The sequence below is a fragment of the Erithacus rubecula genome (assembly GCF_903797595.1).
Source record: "Erithacus rubecula genome assembly, contig: scaffold_307_arrow_ctg1, whole genome shotgun sequence".
Lineage (NCBI taxonomy): Eukaryota > Metazoa > Chordata > Aves > Passeriformes > Muscicapidae > Erithacus > Erithacus rubecula.
The window spans coordinates 104,534-110,533 of NW_027636021.1; the positions used below are offsets into that span (position 1 = coordinate 104,534).

The 6,000-nt window shown below is 51.5% G+C and overlaps 1 long non-coding RNA gene across 1 annotated transcript in view; it reads right to left on the bottom strand.

Annotated features, from left to right (window-relative positions):
• Nucleotides 1-5,006, bottom strand: part of LOC306815952 — a 46,624-nt gene extending 41,618 nt beyond the window's left edge. The window contains exon 1 of the long non-coding RNA XR_013777541.1: nt 4,917-5,006. This is a non-coding gene — a long non-coding RNA (uncharacterized lncRNA). The remainder of the gene's footprint in view (nt 1-4,916) is intronic.
• Nucleotides 5,007-6,000: the final 994 nt, after the last annotated feature.

Consider the following 6,000-nt stretch of genomic DNA (forward strand, 5'->3'; position numbering starts at 1 on the left):
TTTTACACTGCTCTATGTAGGGATTTTGCAGGTATTATATCTTTGTAAATGATTTACTGAATCCTACACAGAAATTGCAGGAAACAGAGTTCTATCTGCTCTTAAGATTCGATTGCAGGAATTGATAGGAAGTTGAAAGAAAGCTGTGAGTCAGCTGTGAAAAGTGGTGTGGAAGCAAAGGTCTTTTACATCAGCAATCCCATAACACCAAGGGCTCTGCACTGTTTTAGTTAGACTGTGCAGATGTCAGAATATATGATTCTAATACAATTTAGCATGGCCAAAACTGAGGTGAGTCACACTGACATCCAGTCTGGTTTACTCACACTCCAATTTTAAGTTCTGTCATGGCTGTCAAAAGCTTACCATTGCATTAAAGGATGCAGGTTCTTCTGCTGCATGCATTAAGGAGATGAAGAAAACAGAAACTTAAATTTGAGCAATTGCTCTGTTGTCACTAAGAACAAAATGGATATAAGTAATAAAAACCTCTTAAATGTATGCTAGAGAAAATTCTTCCTGGTCAGACACACTGAGTGAACATGGCTGTGTCCTGGTCAGTGTAAATACAGCCAATCATCCATTTGGGCATGTCCTTAAAAACTGCACATGGACTGCACAGTCCTGTTAGGATACCTGCATTTGTACTGCAGTGGGAAATACAAGACCGGGTGCTGGGCAGGGGGAAACTTGTTGCTTCCTCTGAGTGCAGTAAGGAGAGTTTAGGGAAACTGCCATCAGCAGAAAGATGAAAGATAATTCTTTAGAATTTGATAATTATCTTTTTTTGAAAGATAATTCTTTTGTTTCCTGCATTTACAGTGCCTTTTGATCTTTTGGGAAACAGAAGTTGCCGATCTTACTTTCATCAAGCTTAAGTTTTCAGAGTGGTCCACACAGTTCATGGTATTCACAGCAGTGTCTGGTCAGTCACATGCTGCTGAAGCTCTTCTGAAGATCAGTTTTAATAAATAATTAGTATTTCAAAGACCACTGGTGTGCAATGACTACAGTACAATGACTGGAATGTGAGAGCAGTGAATTAACTTGCAGTGCTGCTGTGTTCTGCACAGCCTGGCAGCTAAAGCAGCAGTCCCTTTATTTGATATGCTCTGCCCTTCTGACCTGTCTCATAGCAGGCAAAGCACAGATTTTACTGCTGCCTGTCTGTCATTAAAGTGTGTCTGAAGGTGTTTTGCAGTTAGGGAGTGCATTAAAAATGCCACTTCAGTCAGTGCTGAGCTTCAGTGACAAAAATGCCACAAGCTGCTGTTGCTTTGAACGTGCAGAACCAAAGTCCTGCCAAAACACAGCAGTGGTGATTTGCTGATGCTGTGTCTGGCTCTGTTGCCGTGGAAGGGTTATGGAGCAGTGAAAAAACAGCAACAAGACACTCTCTTGCTTGGTGCAGAAAAGAGCAAGAAAGAGCAATTTATTGAAAGAAACCATTGCCTTAAATAAGACAGTTCATGGAAAACAAAATACAAACAGATCATTGGTCAGAGAAGGAGACACCTCTCCTCCCTGACTTTCTCATGGACCTTGCAGGTGTTTATCTCTGTTATGATTCTTTCTTTTGTGTTTTAAGTTAAGAAGGAGTCCTCTGGCTGGAAAAAATCCTGCTAGAGGCTGAGAAAGTTTCATGGCCTGAGAAAATACTTAGAACTTGAGAAAAAGGCCATAGCTAAAATGTGCCTGGGCCTCCAGCAGAGAAAGTTTCATGGCCTGAGCAAAATACTTAGAACTTGAGAAAAAGGCCTAGCTAAAATGTGCCTGGGCCTCCAGCAGTGTCCACAACCGGGACTGGCACCGGCTGTGGGGATTGGTTGTGGCTTTAGATCTTCCCAGAGCAGAGCAGCTGCTGGCTGCTGTAAAGTTGTTTCTTGTCAAGGCACGTCAGGCTCCAAAGGCAAAGAGCCCAAGGCTCTCCAGTCCCTGTTCAATCTCTCTGCCATAAAGTCCCGATGGAAGCAGGAGCAGCTCTCTGCTGCAAGAGGTGGAAGCTGCGGCTGGTGCAGAGTCTCCAGAGGCAGATGCTCCCTGGCCTTTCTTCTTCTGTTCTTTTCTTCTTCATCTTCCTCTTCTTCTTCTCTCGTGTGCTGGTAGTGGTGATGGTGATGGTGGGGGAAAGAGAGAGCGATGACAGAGGAGTGAGAGAGAGCTCTGGCTCCAATACAGAGATTTTTATTGACAAATTACCCAATGAGCCAAAATCATTAACCTGACAAATTTCTCCTAAACCTATTAGAAATCCATAATACTAAAGTCTACATATAACTTGTGCATATGGCCTATCTGTTCTATGTGAAGAATATATAAAATATTCCTACTGTCATTTTATTTTGTCTAGAACTAAGTTTTTAATGTCTCAATGCAGCCACTATTTTATAGGAGATTCCACAGCTTTTACTTTTTATTGGTATTTAAAACATATTTCTACGTGCTTCACACTAAGATTTAAACGTCTACTTCATATCTATGCTACTTAATATTTTTAATTCCTTAAACCAAAACCTAGACATCTATTTAATGTCTGTGTGGTTTCTTGTACTTGAACTTCTCAAAATATTTTAAATTTAATTCTTGCATACTGTTCTCTCCTGGAGGGAGTCAGAGAGGCTTCTCTGTTCCACTCTCCAACACCCAGGAATGGGGACAGGGACAGAGAATGGGGACTGGGAAAGGGACATTGGAATGTGAATGAAAACATGAACAGGGAATGGGAATATGGGAACAGAACAGGAAATATCAAAAGAGAAATTGGCAAGAAAATATGGGATGGAGATTTAGAATATAGGACAGGGAACAGACATGGGGATAGGGCAAAAGGAGTGGGAATGGGAATATGGGAAGGGGACTGGAAATAAAGAAATGGAAATATGGGAATGGGACTGGGATCAGGAATACTAGAAGGGGAACAGGACAGGGAATATGGGACTGGGAATATGTGAACGGTAACCAGGCAGAGAATACAGGACAGGGAATGATACCAGGAATGGGATCTGAACTGGGACAGGGGCAGGAGTGGTGTGAGACAGGAATGGGCTGGGGGCAAGGGCAGTGACAGTGGGGAGAGGAGGATCCTGGACAGGGGACAGCGGGAGCTGGGTCAGGGGGAAACGGGGAGGGTGTCAGGGCAGGGGGTCCTTGATCAGCTGCCCCAGAACCTCCGTCAGCATCTCCCAGTGCAGCCAGAGCCGCTGGGCCTGGGGTGCCCAAAGCCCTGAGACACCCCCAAGGAAACCTGAAGTCCCTGGAACACAGGGTCCCCCACATCCTCTGGAAGATCCCCCTGTGTCTGCAGGCATGTCTTAGTTCAATGTCTTCATTTTTACCCCGGTACTGGGTGTCTGGGAAGGACAAAGAGAAATGCAAAGAAAATCCAGGTCACAGGGAGCCAGCACGAAGCTTTTCCTGCACTCAGGGCACTCACAGGGCTTCTCTCAGTGGAGACGACGTTGGTGTTGGGTCAAGTTAGACCTCTGTGAGAAGCTCTTTCCACACTCAGGACACTCATAGGGTCTCTCCCCTGTGTGGATGCGCCGGTGGCTGACGAGGTTGGAGTTTGTCTTGAATCCCTTCCCACAGTCACGGCAGCAGAAGGGCCTCTCATCCCAGTGAGTGCGATAGTGCTGCAGAAGGCTGGAGCTGCTCTCAAACCTCTTCCTGCATTAATTACATTCGTAGGGTCTCTCCCCTGTGTGCATGAGTTGGTGGGTGAGTAGGTTGGACTTTTGATTGAAGCTCTTCCCACAGTCGGGGCAGCAGAAGGGCCTCTCCACTGTATGAATGCGATAGTGCCGGAGGAGATCGATGCGGGTGTGAAACCTCTTCCTGCATTTATCACACTCGTAGGGCCTCTCCCCAGTGTGGATTCTCTGGTGCGCAGCCAGGTGTGAGCTCTGGGTGAATCTCTTCCCACACTCCCCACAGTCATAGGGCCGTTCCCCCGTGTGGATTCTCCGGTGTCTGATCAGGTTGGATCTCCACCTGAAGCCCTTCCCACATTCCGAGCACTTGTGGGGCTTCTCCCCATGGTGAAGCTGCTCACGCAGCCCCAGCTCCGAGCTCCGGCCGCCTCCCCGGCCCGGGCTGGCTCTTTCCTGCTGGGATCCCCGGGCTGTGCGTTTGCAGCCCCTCCTGCTGCGGGATCTGCGGGGCTTTTCCTCCCCGTTGCATTCCTGCGCCGTGGAGCCGCTGCAAACGGCCTCTTGCCCGAGGCTGTGCCGCGGGGATTTGTCCTCCCTGCTGTCCGTGCTCAGCTCCTTGTCTGGGGGAGGAAGGACAAGGACAGGATGGGATTTGCCTCCGTGCCAGAGGCAAGGGCAAGGAGATCCCCCAGGGCTGTGCTGCAGCCGGGGCCGTGCTGGGCTGGGAGATGGAGCAGGACACAGGGGGAAAGGGGCACTGACTTCCTCCTCACCTGCCTGCGGCTCCCAAGCCATCGACCTCGTCCTCATGGCCTCCTCCTCAATGCAGCCAAGGCTTGGGAAATCCTGCTTTGGGAAGGAAAACAAGGGCTGAGTGCGTTGGGTTTGATGGTGGCGCTGCCCAAGGGCAGCTGGAGAAGTCAGCGCCCCTTTCAGCCTCGGGGGCCCGGAGCCCGCTCAGCACCAACCTCCCGCACCCCTCCAGGCTGCCGGGGGTCCCCCGGCTCCGGGATCGCCCCTCTGCGCTCTCCCCGCTCTGGGGCTCCCGCCTTCCCCCCTGGCTCTGCCGGGGATCCCCAGGGTCGATATCGCCCCCTCCCCGCCGATACCGGGCGATCCCACATGGGAGCCGCCAAGATCCCGCAGCGCCATTTCCGGCTCAGCTTTGCGCTCCTGCAAGATCCAAACATCCCCTGAACCGCAAAATAAAATCCTCCCGGAGCACCTCCATGATGGATTTGGGGCGAGCTCCCCCTCTCCACTCACCTGCGGGTTCTTGGGGGGCGATTCTGCCGCTCACGGGGGACGGTGAGGTCTGTGCGGGCGGGCGGGAGAAGCGCGTGGTTCCAAAATCGCTCCTCCTCTTCCTCCCGCTGCTTCTCTCTCGTCTCCTCCCGCTGACCCTCTCCCAGCCGTCTCCCAGCGCAGCCAGAGCCGCTGGTACTGGAGTGCCCAACGCCCTGAGAAACCCCCAGGTCCCTCCCAGGACCCCTCAAATCCCTGGAACCGAGCGTCCCCCGCATCCCCTGGAAGATCCCCCCCGTGTCCCCAAGCAGGTGGTTATTTAACATCTCTATTTTTACCCTGGTTTTGGGTGTTTGGGAAGGACAAATAGAAATGCCAAGGAAATCCAGGCCAAGGGGAGGGTGTGCAGCCCTCAGCCAGGTGTCTTCCCAACACGGATCAGCAGCACCAGGGCTCAGGGGGGCTCTTCCCACCAGGGGTCCCTGGGGATAATCCAGCACGGATCCTGCCATGGGGATGGAGCTGCAGCAGGGCAGTCTTGGTTTGACAGACAGGTGTCTGCTGAGGAGCTCTGGAGCCTCTTGAAACGGAAAATGTAAACTCCTTCCCTCTAAATTAATATTACTTGGAAATTAAGGAGCTGCCTGGCAAAGATATGGGATTTAGAATAGCAGTTTTTCACTCGGAAAATGAAAATAAAAGTATAGTAATATAAAGACCAAAACACAGCCGAGTTTCAGCCATTCCTCATATCATTTCAGTGTTGGACAGTGCTGCAGTGCCCAGAGCCCTGCCAGGCCCGGTGCCCCAGGACAGACACCCCGAGCCCCCCCTGCCAGGCCTGGCTTTGCAGGCCGGGCTGTGCGGGGCCAGAGCAATTGGCCGATGGACGCGGCCAGGGAGTTGTGCTCAGCGGCTCCATGGCCGGCTGCAGGCCGGGGATGAGGGGTGTCCCTCAGGGAGGCTCTGCCTGGGCCCCGGGGCTCTGCAATGGCTTTGGCAGTGGCCCAGAGAGGGGCTGGAGCTGCCCTCAGCACGGGCTGTGCAGGGACAGGAGCCGAGCGGGGCAGGGGCTGAGCAGAAGCGCTCGGGCTGCGCACGGAGG